The following is a 15,401-nucleotide window of genomic DNA, read 5'->3' as shown; positions in this document are numbered from 1 at the left end:
CTGTGCTGTTAAATTTTGCCATGATTGGTTTAGTGATACCTTAACAAATTTACAGACAAAAGCAGTGGGAGTGTCACTGTCACAGGAAAGATGTGTTTAATAATCACTTGTAGAGGAAACAAAAGCAAATCCAGTGACAGTGCTGGCAATTCCCACCTTCGTTATTGCTGACAGACGGCACAAGGATAAGAACAAGCTAGTTTACATCCACTGACACTAATATACAACCAGTAGTGATGTCCCAAAGGAAATGTCACCAATTAGCATGAAAGCTGCTGCAGTTATCAACTCGGACAAGATTTGGCTATGGAAAGTACAAGGCTTTAAGATGAATCTATGATTCCTTGTCCCAAGTGCTTTCCTGTCCAAGCACACGTGGAGATTTGTAAGACAGCTCAAGTGAACTTCTTGGTAGGCTCCTGTGGTCTGATGAAGTCATTTACTCCGTGCCTGTCTTGCTTCCAGTGCTGGTAGCCCCTGGGAATGAGGTATCAGTGTTACAGTGAAAACAAATAGGGTTGTGTGTGTGTGTATATATATATATGTGTGTGTGTGTGTGTATGAGGCAAGAGATAATGGGATTGCATGTGAAAAGCCTTTAAAAACAAAGGTGGAAATGCATGATGGAGACATGGAGAATAGCAGGGGAAGGATTTGGGTTCCTTCATTTTGCATAAACTGCTCAATACCCTGTGTTTAATCTGAAACTGGGCAGGAAAAAATGAGAGGGAGCTACAACACCATCTGTAACTACTGCCACGACAATTTCTGCTGCATTAAAAACCTTTCCCTGAAGCTGTGCTTTAATAAGATTCCTAGTCAGAAGTCAAACTCTGCTTGGCAATTCATTCTAAACTCTCAGAATGCATTTATTAGTGTGGAAATGGCAGAAGTGAAGTGACCACTTTTGAAGTCCATATTCAAAATTAGCCAAATCTAATGTCATTCTGTGTTAAAACCAAAGGAAAGAGAGTGCTGTAACATGCAGGGAGTGCTATCTTCTGCATTAGGAGGAGGCTGAATGAGCATTGTTTAAAATAACATTTTATTAGGTTTCCTTTGAAGTGGATACTCAATGTGATAGATAATGGTTTTTATCTCGGATAAAGGAACCGAAATGAGAAATGTTCCATTATAAAGGAATTGTTTGGAAGACAGGGATACGCTTTATCATGTTATAGCTTTTGCGTCATATTAAATGCTACTTACATGCTTTACTGAAATCCAGACCTCTTGCTTGGCATTTCTTTTTGAGCCATACAAAAGCTTATGATTCCCAACCTCTTACATAGTGAATATATTAATGAGCTTCTGCATATTTTATTGCTCTGTATTCTTCTAAAAGCCATTAATCTGTTTTTCTTGATTATCAGTTATAGTTTTTCCCTGACTTTCACTGCTGCTAAGCAATTTCAGGACTTCAAGAACTAATTTCTTTAGCTACTTGTTGGAGTCATTAAGCTTGGTTCTTTTCCTCCTCTTTTTCCTGTTGAAAATTGTATCCAGCCAAAGACCCAGTGTGTTTTTGACTGAATACAGGAGGATAAATTCTGCTCTGCAGTACTTGCTTGTTCTTTCATTCAAGTACGTTAGACTTGTGTATGTATCTCAGGCCCTAATTATGTTTCTAATAATAGAAGCTTCTTGCTATAAATACAGAACTCATTGAAATGATTCCTGTACATTTAGGCTGCAGACGTGACTTCTGCATATTCATTAACCTCCCAGTTCTCCACTTGAGATATGGGAATGTTTGATGATTAGTGGAGGGCTTGCTCAGAGGACACAAGGAGAAGGAGTATTTGTCATCTGTCTCAAGGGATTAAAGCCCAACTAACATTGTGGGAGCAAGTGGCAGTGGCATCAAGCTGTTTCTGTGTCCTCAGTCATGGACTGGTATGGGGGGAGCAGACCCTGCTGTAACTTCATTCTGAAGACTTTTAAAACTGGGGCCACCTCTTAGAGTCCCATGTGGTGCTGTTTTGACTCTATAATAGTGCTTCTTGATTCATCTTTTCCTTAAATGGAACTGGTTTATTTGCTGAAGGGAGGAGGGAAACAGAAAATTAAGTTAGAATAGAAATTTGTATCTACTTGCTGTAAGTCATAGAAAGTCCTAATGGAAGGTGTTCCTATCCATGGCAGGGATCTGCGACTAGGTCATCTTTCAGGTCCTTTCCAACCCAAACCATTCTAGGAGTCTATGAGTCTAAATTACCTGGTTTTTAAATAGCTTTTGGGAAAACTTCAAGTTAGACAGGGATCTGTGTGGTTCATAGGCATGTAGTAAGTACTTTTGTGCATGTGTTGAAGCCTACTCTTAGTCCCAAGAACATGATTTTACTAAGGACCACTGTTTGCGCTAGTCTGAGCAGCAGTTCCCTTGTGAGTGGCAAAAATATAGATTATATACATTATGTACTGTATTTATGACAAGGCTCTCATAATATTACTTACCTGTGTTTTCTTAATGGCTCTACTTACAACCAGGATTAAAACTTTTAGTTACTACCAAACCAAAACTATTTACTCTTATGTATTTTATTTGATGTCGAAAAGAGGACATCAATGAGTAAATAAGACCTTTCTTACACAACAAAATGGCTAACCAAACCCATTATTTCCATGCTGCAGAAGGACATGTGTTGACCGCAGACCGCTTAGTTCCACAGAACAGGTTAAAACAGGGTTTAAAGGATGTACAGATCCTGTGATGTCCCAGCTCTGAGGGGCCCATTTCATCCATGGGGAGCAGCTGTGCTTGCACTGTGATCACAGGGCTTAATGATGTAGGTGTGAACAAATCACATGCATATGATATGGCAAACAAACTCTCTTTTACCCTGGCAATTATTGATTTATATTCCCAGAGTGGCAGAAAGCATTTTTATGTTTACTTCCAGCAACAAGTTGTTGCCACGGCAACGTGAGCGTTGGGTACCTTTCGCATCCCACCCTCATCCCAAAGTGAAACCCAGTAGGTTCTGAAACTCTTCACAGATTATTGCAGTCATAAATAATGTGTTACTTCTTGTCTCCTTTCCTGGGGGTGGTGGAATAATTCATGTTCTAGGGAAGTAAAGTATGAATCTACTGCACCTTCAGTCATGAGCTGGGCCAAGTCCAACATTCCCTACAAAAAAGAGCTGGAGAAGTTTCACTTTTGCTCTTTGACTCTTTGCCTTCTTCCTTCTTGCTTTAAGGGGGCAAAGCAACCTCCACCAAAATCCAGCTTGCTGTCAATGCTTCCTTCAATTGCATACTGCTCAATAACTTTTAAAGTCTGCAGCCTGTTTGTACTACACATGAAGCCAATAGCAGAGTTTGCAAAGTCAAGCTCTTGTCTGTGAAGGGTACCTGGGCAGGGCACATGTAACATCTCTTCTGTTTGCTGGGTGCAACTTCAATGCTTTACAGCCCTGCCAGGTGATTGTCCTTGTTTCATGGGGAGTCTCCCCAAAGCCAGACACGAGGCTCCTGTCGTTAGTGCTGATTTTCCAGGTCTTGGTCTCACAGCAGCTGTGGTTTATGCTGTGACTGAGAGCAGGTTGCTTTTTCTGAATATACAGACTATTGCTGCAGAGAACCTGTACCCCAGCTTTGAAGCTTGGTCTGCTGCGTGCTGACCTGCTGCCGCCTCTGTTGCTGTAAGGATGTATGTTCAGACTTCAGAAATGATGCTTATATTCATAGAGTCACACAATGGTTTGGGTTGGAAGGGACCTTAAAGCTCATCCAGTTCCAACCCCTGCCACAGGCAGGGACACCTTCCACTAGAGCAGCTTGCTCCAAGCCCCTGTGTCCAACCTGTCCTTGAGCACTGCCAGGGATGGGGCAGCCACAGCTTCTCTGGGCACCCTGTGCCAGTTCCCCATTGTCTTATCACTGGATTCTTCTGACAGTGCTAAAATACTCATTTTCCTGGGCAAGGGCAGATATAGCTAAATGGCATACCTGAAGAACAAGGTCCTGTGGTAGCACCTCTAAACTCAATTATGTGAACCTCTCCAACCAGCACTGGGGTGCATGTGGTTCCCCTCTAGATCCTCACAGCTAAGGTTTACTAACAGAGATGCTTTCTGCCTCAAAGAAGTGGTGTCACATCCCCAGGGCCTGTTTTCTCCTGCTGTTCTGCCAGCTGCTGGTTGCTCAGGCAGGTTTGTAGAGTCTCTGTCCTTGGAGTTACTCCAAACCCAACTAGAGCAACTCTGAGCAATCTGCTCTGGGGGACCCAGCCCTGAGCAGGGAGGATCAACATCACTTCCAGCCTCAGCAGTGCAAGGAAATAAACCCAAACCACTGGTGCCAGCACTGCGTGGGTTGGCTTAAGGTGAATACTCATAACTTACACAGCTGGAGCAGCCTCCTGCCATCCTGGGGTGCCCCATAAAGGCTGCTCTGCTCCCTGCCTGCCTTGCTGGAACGGGACAAACAAGAATCATGACTACTTCATCAGTGCGTCACAACCCTCAAGAAAATACCCACACTGTTGCACCTACTTGTAGTGTTGACTGATTGCAGTTACTTACCATTAGTGGATGAGCAGGTACTTAAAAAATCTGTTCTTCTTTATTTCCCTCCTCCCCGTCTTGTAAGGTTTAAGTATAATTAAAAGGAGATTGACTGAAAATCAAGTTTGGTTTATCTGTGGGTGACCCAGCAAACCACATCTTTTTAATTTCATGCATCGATGAGATGATACGTCATGCTTTGTACAGTGCGACAGCTTGCTACATTGCATAACTCCACGTGCTGACGCAGCCAGGCATGCAAAATTACCCTGATCCTCAGCCTCAGGCAACTCAAGGCAATGAGCAGCTTCCTCTGCATCTTGCGTTGTTCAACAAGCCCTGTTGTTCCCCATCTTCCCTCTTATTCTGTACAAAGGATGAGAATGGAGTGTTTTGGCAGATGTGACTGGGTAATGGTTATAAAATGTGAATAACTCCAGTGGATTGGGGGTGGACCAACACAGTTTTGTGTGCTCAAAATCATGAGCATCAATTTAACTGTTACCTTAGCTTGGGAGTGACACTGCCTTATTGTGCTTCCTTCAGGGGCTACGCCTTTCTTTTAGCAGTGATATGAGTCTGTAGCTCCCACATCTCCTTGCATTGCGTTTACCAGCTCTTAGGACTATCTTGTGATGCAGAGAAGTTGTGAGTTCAACAAACCTCATGAATTTGCCTTTCTACGTTCCCACATCACACAGCTCCATAAGCACCTGCCTGACACTGGTGTTTGTGGCTAACTTCTTTTGGAGTGACATGGAGGTGGATGTTGCTGCACTTCTTCTACTCTTCTGCATGGCTCTCCTCTGCTTCCATCCCAGGGAAGGGAATAGGAATATTGCTCAGCAGGCACAAGGGTGCTCTGTGGGACTCTCTGCAGCCACCTCTGAAAGCCACCAACAACACGTGCTCGGTCTTGCTGTGTCCCAAGGGGTGTATAACTATGAACTGCAGGGAGAATAAAAGGCAGATGCTGGGCATGGATGGATATCTCTGGAGTCAAAGGCCATGGTTTGCCACACATAAGCATCCAGTGCTTTGCTTGGGGCAAAATTTTTGCTGCTTATCTGATATCTGTCAGAGGCTCCTTGTGTGTAATGGGGCTTCTTCAGGCATCTCTCACATGGCTACAACAATGGGAAGCCCTGAGAAACTGTTCCTGATGACCACACTTGACAGGATGGTCAATGGGGAGGATTTTCTGAGTGACCATCCCTGTCTGCTTGTGCTCATGAATTACCACAGCACCTGAGAGTAGCTCAGGGAAGTCCCTGGCCACAGAAACAAGCAGTATGTGCTTATCTGAACAGTGAAAATCAAATCAAAATGGTGCTTAGTGCCCTATTAAGAATCAAACTTGCTGTTGGGATTATTGCAATGACTGGGATAGATTTTGGTAATGGTGACAGTGGCATAGCTATTTAGCTGCAAATCAGAGTAGCCAGAATATGGGTTTGAATGTCTCTGGGTGATGAACAAATGCTGGTGTTATGATTGGAAGAAGTCCCTTTGGAACAGGAGCTGCTGTCTGCTTGTGTGGTACCCAGTGTGTTGGAGTTGAGCTCCTCTAGCTCTATTCTCATGAATGCTAAAAGAAGAGAACCTGAACTGCCTGAAACCTATTTCTCACCTTAATCCCTGTATCAGCAAATAGGCTCGAGTAAAATAATGGGAATTAGCATGTCTCAGAGAGGTAGGAGAGGACCGTGACAGTTTGGAGTCCTTAGATATTGTTCTTGCTTGAGTTGCTTTGCATTTCCTCAAAGTGTACAGTGCCCTCTGGCACAATATACATCCACACTGCATCGCAAAGTGCTGAAACTTCACATCTTAATTCTGTGTGAGTGGTTTTCTCTTGAGGCTCTGGTGCCTGTGTGGAGAAGGAGCCCGAGAGCAGCACAGAGAAGGTTACACATTATGCAGGGAGATGTTGATGGCGTATTAAAACATATCCTCACTAATGTCATTTTTGTTTGGTACAATCATATTTGAAGTACAACCACTTTGAGGTTCAGTGAAGGAAAGCCTGTTTATTTGGAGCTGATGGAGATACTTGAATGGAGGATAACTGGGATATAGGGCTCTGGGATAAATTACTCCACTTGTATTTTCTTTTCCTTTTAATCCGGAATGCACATAAGCCACACAGCAATATTATCATCACTTTGCACTTTCCTTAGGAAGTATCTTAATATTCTATAATCCTCTTTGCTGCAGAATGGGAACTGAACTAAAATGGAATTACATTTTAATGTAATTCCTCATGAAACAAAAGGGGACCGTGTTCAGAAGCTGGCTAGATATATGGCACATAGGAACTAGACAAGCTGTGTAACATCGTGACCGGTTTCTATGGCAACAAAAATGTCAGCTATCCTTTTGGCTGATTCTATTAATCTGTGGTAGAAGCACTGATACTGACACATTCGGAATTTATTTAAACAAGAAGGTGAAAAGATAACCTCAGCGCAGCTTATAAACAAGGGTGAAGTTAAGCCACTAACATAATGCTATCTGACATGTATATAACAGTGTAACAGGCAAGTAAGACATAGCCAAGGCAGCCACTCGGAATTTTGTCAGGGAAGTGATTAAGCCATTTATTGAGAGATGTTACCCACTATTGTTTGGCTTTGGACAAAATTCCACGTTGCCTGCAGGGTTGCCTTGCCCAGAAGTGCTGCCCTGTGTTCACCTATGTGCGATGGAATCAGTGGCCAGGTAGCAGTAAAACCACCAAGCATGGTGTAATCTGGGCACCTGGGACATCCTAAACTAGCTGTTTTGGGGGTCTTTCCCTCATCCCCTAGAAGCTGCTGGCTTCTCTCCTATTGTGGCTGCCTGATGGAGAAAGCTGTAGTGCTCAGTGATTAAAATGCATGGACTGGCCACTGGAAAATGGGAAAAGCAGTTGCAAGGAAACAAACTACATTCTCTGTTTCCTCTATGTGGGTCAAATATTTTCCTAGGGATACTCAGAAATGATTGTGCTACGGTATTTCCCTTTGGTACTTTATCCTTTATTCTCTTGTTATTGAAATAGCTAAATGTTTTCCTACTTCTCAATGTACCATGACAATACAAACTGTACGGTGATGTTGGAGCACAAAATAACTATGGATGCAGATACTTGTCATTACGATAAAACAACATCTTTTCATCTTTATCTTGGAATTACAGGCTCCTCAGGAAGATGCCAGTGTCTTGTTATGGAAAATGAATTTTCAGGAGTAGAAAGATATCTTTTAACTTATTCTTGAATTCTTCCTGTTTGCCAGAGGCATGGAGAAAAATTAGCTTCTTCCCCAATTCTTTTGCTGGTTTTATTAAAATTCATAGTACAAAAAGTGCCATATAAAAGTGCTTGGTGTGTGACTGAGGGAAAGAAGAGCTAGGAAATGCAGAGCTGAATTTATTAGAAGATTATTAGCTGGCTGCTGTCTGGATTTTGTTTTGTTATTTAAAGAAAAGAGTAAGCCCTCAATATCTTTGTCCATTTCTTTTGAGGTTTGTAATGTGCCAAAGAGGATTTAATGCAGTATTGATGTATTTCTGATGTTAAAAGAAGCCGAACTGTCACAATTGTAGCCACACTATAGCTCCTGGAAACAGCCTTCATATGAACTGTTGTACAACTGTTTGTTGCTGAACAAAATCAGGTTCCTACAACCTGCGGCCCTGGCTTTTGCATCCCTGTGGCTGCTGGCTTTGTTAAGCAGGTGTTGGTGCCAAATGGCACAAATGCAGTTCTATTTTGAGCTTTTCTGAAGCTAAAAAGAGAAGTGGTGATAATACCTGGTGTATGGCAAAGCTGGTTTCTCCTGGTTTCTAGTTGGAGCAGCAGTTACGTTAAAGAAGAGTTTCTTATCAACCTGCATATTTAATATTGTCAGTTCATGAAGTTCTGCCTCTAACTTCCATGGGAGCTTGCCAGTGTTTTAAACAGCTTCTCCTATCTTTGTAATGTAGTAGCAGAGAAATGTAGGATGTCACTTGGTATTAAAGAAAGTAAGCAGATGTCACCAAGACTGAACTTGAGAGCTTGAAATAGCATTGTTCTGTCCCTGTCTAGGGAGAGTGAGGATGGAGTGCTTCCTGCAAAACTCCATTCCTTCCTAAATCCCAGTCAGTTTGACCTCATCAAGATCTTCTTTCAAAGATGATTGTGATGATTTTTCATTTCTTTGCTTTCTATAGGATACTTAGAACTATAGACTATAGACGGGAAGGTTTCTCTGGTCTTCGTAGTAGTGAGGGTGCCTTGCGTTCTTTTCTGTCTTGGCATGCTTCTGTTGGAGGTGCTTTCTTTTGCACCTCCTCATGAAAGACCCATCTGAACACAGGGCTCCCACACACTGGGCAGTGTCCAACCCCCAGGAGCCTCACTAGCCTAGATCATGGGAATGTTGTGTTTATCCTGCAAAATAACAGCAAACTTTAAACCTTTTCCTTGACTAAAATAAAGGAAGTCTGTTCTTTATCCTCCATTGTTACAGCAAACCCAGGCTTTCTTCTGCAAAGAGGATGAAATCTCCCAAGAGGGGAGAAGGCGAGGGAGTGGAGTGCTTCCAATTGTTTTTATTCCTAAGCAGGGCTGACATACTGTGTGTAAGGATTATTACCAACTCTTAATTCAGGTGGAAAGTCATGCCAGAGACTATTGTGAGAAGAATGCAGTCTTTCCTTCTGAAGCCACTGACTTGGAAAACTTGCACACACAAGAAGGTTGACCTTTTGAGGAGTCACAGACATTAACTTTTGATTAAGTATTGTATTTAATTTCACTGAGCATCTAACCCGAGGGCAGGCTCTAGCTTAGTGTACTTTGAAGTCAAATGGCTGGCTGGTCCTATCATGATCAAACATGCTTTGAGTCCTAGGTATTAGCAAGGGCAATACATCTGGTGCAAAAGCAGCTAGATCTTGATTTAAGCCCTTCCTGTATGATTTCGAAGGTGTTATTTGGGATATGTCCTTTAGTGTTTTAAAAATAAGGACTCTCATTTATTCTTTTGTCGGCTTTTGTTCAATTACCCAAATTCTTAGCTAGCAGAAAAGAGTGAATCTGTTTTAGTTGCCTGAGTTGCCACCCCTGTATGCCGAGGTTGGACTGGCTTTGTGTTAGCACGCTGGAATTTCCTTGTCAGCTTTGCCTTCTGCCCTTCAAACACTGATTTTAGTGATTATTTTAAATGCATATTTATATACATGTAGGGGTGTGTATATATAAAAATATTATTTATAATATATGTATTATATATATACTAAGGTATATTTTAGGTACCAGATGTTGCGTTTAAAGTCCAGGCATTCCATGTCAATTACGTGGCAGTGGCTTGCCAGATACATGTCTAGTGAGGCAGATGTTGCTAGAGGAGCTCTGCAATAAAGCCTGCCAAAGGACTAGAAATCATGTTGCTGGGTCTTGGCAGCTTTGATATGTGTCAGAAGCAGGGTCTTCAGTCTGTATCTGCCTCTTCATAGCACAAGGACCAGTGTTTTCAGGGTCACATCAGAGCAGGCTAGGCCAGACGTGAAAGGTGGTCTGAGCTGGTGCGGGCTAGCGGGGCACTGGCCTGATGTTCATTAGCAAGCTTCATAGCTGATTAAGTGCATTATTTGATAGTTCTAAAAATGGATGGATGCATGACTTAGTGTGTAATTTCACCTCTAAAGGGTACAACTGGGATCATTTAAGTTGAAGGGCCTCCTTATGCTGATAACTAATGTTGGTTCTTCATCTGCTTTAAGATCACGGCAAAACAGTAGAATCTTCTATAAAGGTGACACGGGATGAACTTTGTGTCCTCTATTCCTTGTACCTCGCAGCTTTTTCTTCCTTTCCCAAATCTACCTAGCCTTAAAAATCAACTTGAAGGAAGTTTTTGGTATATCAGGCTTGAGACCTCTACCCCCGGGACTCTCCTTTGATTGCTGTTGTCTTAAGCTCATGGTGACAGTGTTTAAAAGGGCTTGGGTTATTGTAATATAAGAAGCCAATGGTTGTTTGTAGAGTTGCCCTTGTGTAGGCTCTCAGACCAGCTCTGTTCTGTAGGGAGAAATGTATTCGCTTGAGGGGTTCATACAAGTGTTTGGCTTAACCTGGGAGGCACAGCTGTGAGGGGATGGATGTGTATGGTTGCTTCATGTGGCTCAGCCAACAAGGAGTTGAATTGCAGTTACACGATGGCTTGCAGCAGTCTACTGCTTCCTTGGAGGAAGAAAATCTGTTTATTCCTTGTTGCCAGGAAGGTCTGCTCAGACTTTGGGTGTAACACTGGGAAGCTCATTAGATTCAGAGCTGCTACGTGTTGGCTCCAAAGTACACTCCCCATTGAATTTCCTTCTGCCAAAGAAAAGCAAGTCAGCCAGGACCAGGTATAGTTTCTCCAGAGCTCCTGATCTTTCACTGGTGCATGAGGGGAATCATTTAACAGTCACAAAGCCCACCTCGGGTGTCGAAGCCCCCTTTGGCTATCAGCGTATTCCTGGGATGGATAAATGACTGCAGGGCTGTCTTCCCTCTGGGCTGTGTCATGGTAGGAGATTCACTGTGGTCAGTGTGTGAATTGAAGATTTACCTTTGTGTGATACTTAAGGGAAACAGAAGTGAGAGGATACTGTTTTTTGTTGGGCTGGACATGTGCTGAACTCACACTGGAGATGTCCTGTATTAAATCAGGCAGGATTAGAACTGCTGGAGGTGTGATGAAGTCAATGCAGACGTGCTGATTCACTGTTCTGTACGTGCGGCATTAACGCCAATCCTTGGTACCAGACTCAACCCATCTAAGACAACACAAGCCTGTGATGCCTAACGTTTTTAGGCAATTGCTGTTTTTGTCAAAACTGTCTGTAGCTTTTCTTCTCCAGTGCAATATGGTAAGTAAAGAGCTATCGGAGTAATGTCTGTTTGAAACATCCGTAGCCATATGGTAATGTGGGAGGCGAGGATAAAACAGGGATCAGTCACAAGTGTTTACTTTGAAACACAGATAAAAAGGCAAGTTTTGAGCTGTGGCTCGGTGACGTGCTGGATCAGGTACTGGAAACAGTAGGTTTTAATTACTTTTGTGTTTGGTGAACTTTAAAATCCCAAGCACTGAAATCCCTTAGGTATTAGTCCTCCTGATTGCTCTTTTCAAATCTGCACCGTAAAACAACAGGATGAACCGATGTTGTCTTTGAGTGAAGCCACAACCAACTAATCCATAGATTTATTAAATCTTATTTTGAGCATCAGTATGAGCTCTGTGTTGTTAAAATGGGGAAAACCTTGCTTAGGAAGGTTGGTGAAGCTGCCTGCCTGCACTTGCAAGGGAACTTCACTCTGGTTTTTGGGTTGTTTTAAGCAAGTGCTTGGCTGAATAGTTGAATAGTGAGGAACTTGGGCTCCTTCCTGGGGCGAGCCACAGCTGTAGGAAGCAGAGTCCTCTGGGGAAGTAGATGAGCTGTTTTGGTAACTGAGGTGTGTTTGGAAGTGGCAAGTCATACAGATACCCCTCTAGAGATGAATCCTCATTTGGGATCAGGGAAGCTGCATTGATTATCTTTCCTTTGCTGAGCTTTATACTTGTGCCATTGGCTCCTTTCCTCCTCCTGGAGCAGGAGCCCCAGACCTCAGCTGCCTGCTCCATCCTGGGGTTCCCATGTTGGAAACCTCTAGGGACCGAGGGAAAAGAAGCCTTTGCGCATCCATCGGTGAGGTGTTTGTAATCAAGTGGTATAAAGAAAACGTTTTAGTTCAACAAATGTCCCGTGGCCCACATGCATGTCATGGTTAAAGTACGCCTGCAGATTAATTAGATCAATAATCCTACTGGGGAAGAGGAAGGTGAATATGTAGGTGAAGAGAGAAATTTACTGCATCAATATGTTCCTGCAGTTTCCTCCAGGAATATGTTATTGACTGCTGATCACCTAAAGGATGCTTATTTGTTGTTAATAGGAAATTTTGTGAAGTGGTTTGATCAGTCTGGAGAAAAGAAGGTGGCTCCAGGAAGATCTTAGAGCAGCTTCCAGTGCCTAAAGGGGCCAACGAGAAGTCTGGAAAGGGGCGTTTTACAAGGAAATGTAGGCATAGGACAAGGGAGAATGGCTTTAAACTCACAGAGGGTAAACTGAGATGAGCACTTAGGCAGAAGCTCTTCCCTGTGAGGGTGCTGAGGCGCTGGCACAGGGTGCCCAGAGAAGCTGTGGCTGCCCCATCCCTGGCAGTGCTCAAGGCCAGGTTGGACACAGGGGCTTGGAGCAAGCTGCTCTAGTGGAAGGTGTCCCTGCCTGTGGCAGGGGTTGGAACCGGATGAGCTTTAAGGGCCCTTCCAACCCAAATCAGTCTGGGATTTTCTTTGCAAAGCAGAAGCACAGAGCAGGGAAGGGGGGAAATCACAGGTCTCGAACTTTTCTAATACTGTATGGGCTTTTGATTAGAGAGCACTTTGTATGCTAATTGAATGTTGTCTTACATTGATATAATCTTGGGGTTATGTCTGGCCAGCATTAATGATAAGTGGCAAAGATGCATTTCAGAAACTGTTTCGTCAGATGGGAATTATATCCTGTAAATGGAAGCCCAGGTCGTAATATTTCATTCCTGTGTTGATTTATCCCAGTCTCAGACTGTTTATATCAGTTTGCAACTGGAAAACATCATCTTGTCTGTGGTATTCTAATGGAACACGTACAATACAGGCATTATACACAGTATAATGTATATGCATATAAAAGATGGAGGCTTCTTGAAACATATATAAATGGATTCTAAAATTGGGTTTGAGATGAAATTGCTTCATAAAGGAAGCATATTGTATATATGCCTATATGTACAACATATACATATGTTTTTATAAACTTCATAACCATGTTTAATGTGTGTGCTTTAAACTTCTAGAACCATATTGCCTAGAGAAGTGTGCTCATAATTGTTCACAAGATAAGTGTTCGTAATTGCTGTGATTTTTGAGCACAATTATTCTAAGTAGCTGTGCATCAAGATGAGTGTTTAGAAGAGAAATGGGCCTTTTCTGTGCAAGAATCATCTTTTATTTACACACACATGTATATATATTTACACATACAAATATATATGTATGTGTGTATATATATGTAGATATGTGTGTATGTATGTGTGGGTATATATATAATCATATAATCCCAGGCAAGAGGCTTTGTTCTCGCAGCACTCAGGTAACATCACTGAAATGAAACAGGAACAAACCCAGCACCTACCCATCAGTTTCGATGCTACACACAAATCTCTTCACAGCTATTTGCACTTGAAATGTTTCATTTGCCAACTCCACTGCGGCATTTGCAAATGCAGATTAGTTACAGGAGCACTGTTGGCTGCTGCTTCCTCTTTTCAGATGTGGCTGGGACTGGACATTTCCTGCCCAGACTTGCAGGCAGCGAACATATGGTGTGGTGGAGAGTTTATGGAATAACTTACTGGGAGTACTTCCAGTGTTCCAGAAATCTCCTAGGCAAAAATGCACCATTTTGAACATAACTTTGGCATTTCGGATGAATGCTAAGATGTTCCTTTTGCTCACTTGTATTGTTGCGCTTCACAACAGCGCAGACAGATAGATTGCGGGTTAAATTAACAGATATAAATCTGTGCCTTTATTAGATATTTGCTTGTAATGCAAACACTTCCAGGGGTCTGCGTTACAAGGAAATTCACTTTATCTTAACAGGTGAATTCCACAGCATCCGTAACCAGCAACAGTGGAATTCTCTCTCTGAGATTTACAGTTTCTCACTTCACACTGTGCTGCACTTCTGTTTTACCAAACGTATTCAGTGCCTGCCATCACTTAAGAGAACTGTCTAATTGTGCCTCGTACTTCTGAACTGTGGCAAGTGTTCTGAGCATCAGCTTTTCATACAATTTAGCTTTTCATAGCCCACAGCACATGAATGTAGAACAGCAATTTCTTAGTTTTGTATTTACTCCAAGGGTGTGTTTTTTCATAAACACCTTGGTACACGGGGTCAGTATTCAGCTGATGTAAGTCACTGTGGCAAAAGGAGTTTGATTTCAGTTGCCTGGCAGTACAAATTTATTTATACCAGCTCATCTCGATAAGGATCTGCCTGAATGTGATATTTAATACCCTGAAATGTGGTGCAGATTGGTGCATGATAGAATAACTCACCCCTGGCACAGGGTGCCCAGAGAAGCTGTGTCTGCCCCATCCCTGGCAGTGTTCAAGGCCAGGTTGGACACAGGGGCTTGGAGCAAGCTGCTCTAGTGGAAGGTGTCCCTGCCTGTGGCAGGGGTTGGAACTGGATGTGCTTTAAGGTCCTTTCCAACCCAAGCCATCTCATGGTTTTTATTCTTCATGTGGCTGGCACTTGTGTGTTTAGGTCCTCCACAGGGCTCATCTCAGTGCTGCAGGTGAAGTTCTTGCAGTTAGATGGTGGTGCCTTTGGGTGGTTGCTAACATCAGGTTTGGTTTATTTGTAATGAGGCCTGCCTGGAGAACTGACAGCAGGCTGCCTGGATGTGGACCTAAGTAACTGTTCCTGGAGGATGGAGAGGCTCAGAAAGTGCCTGGATGAACACATATTGATGGAAACACAGCCTGAGGTTTCTCTTCCTTCTTTCTCATCTTATTTGGTGGTGGTGAAGAACAGGCACCCAGTTCATTTTGGAATTAATCATAGTAAATCAGTGTTGTGCCTTTCAAACAATCCAATTCCCACTATGACTGTCCAGCCACATGGACTGAGGGGTGGCAGAGCGGCGGCTTTGCTATTTGCAGATCAGAAAGGAAAAACACAGTTATGGTTTGGGAACTCCTTTTGGCACTATGTCTGTTGCTCCAGAGGGCCTGGGCACTCCTGCTCTCTTGGCACTGCAAGACCTGGATGCCAAACTGAACA

The 15,401-nt window shown here is 43.0% G+C and overlaps 1 protein-coding gene across 7 annotated transcripts in view; it reads left to right on the top strand.

The window, feature by feature from the left end:
• Positions 1-15,401, top strand: part of DAB1 (DAB adaptor protein 1) — a 478,677-nt gene that overhangs the window by 167,879 nt on the left and 295,397 nt on the right. The window lies entirely within an intron of this gene.

The sequence above is a fragment of the Neopsephotus bourkii genome, unplaced genomic scaffold (genome assembly GCF_033783945.1).
Source record: "Neopsephotus bourkii isolate Nb327-2 ecotype Australia unplaced genomic scaffold, CSIRO-AGI_Nbou_v1 NB_673, whole genome shotgun sequence".
Classification (NCBI taxonomy): domain Eukaryota; kingdom Metazoa; phylum Chordata; class Aves; order Psittaciformes; family Psittacidae; genus Neopsephotus; species Neopsephotus bourkii.
Note: the sequence above shows the minus strand (reverse complement) of the source record. Positions and strands in the feature narration are given on the sequence as shown.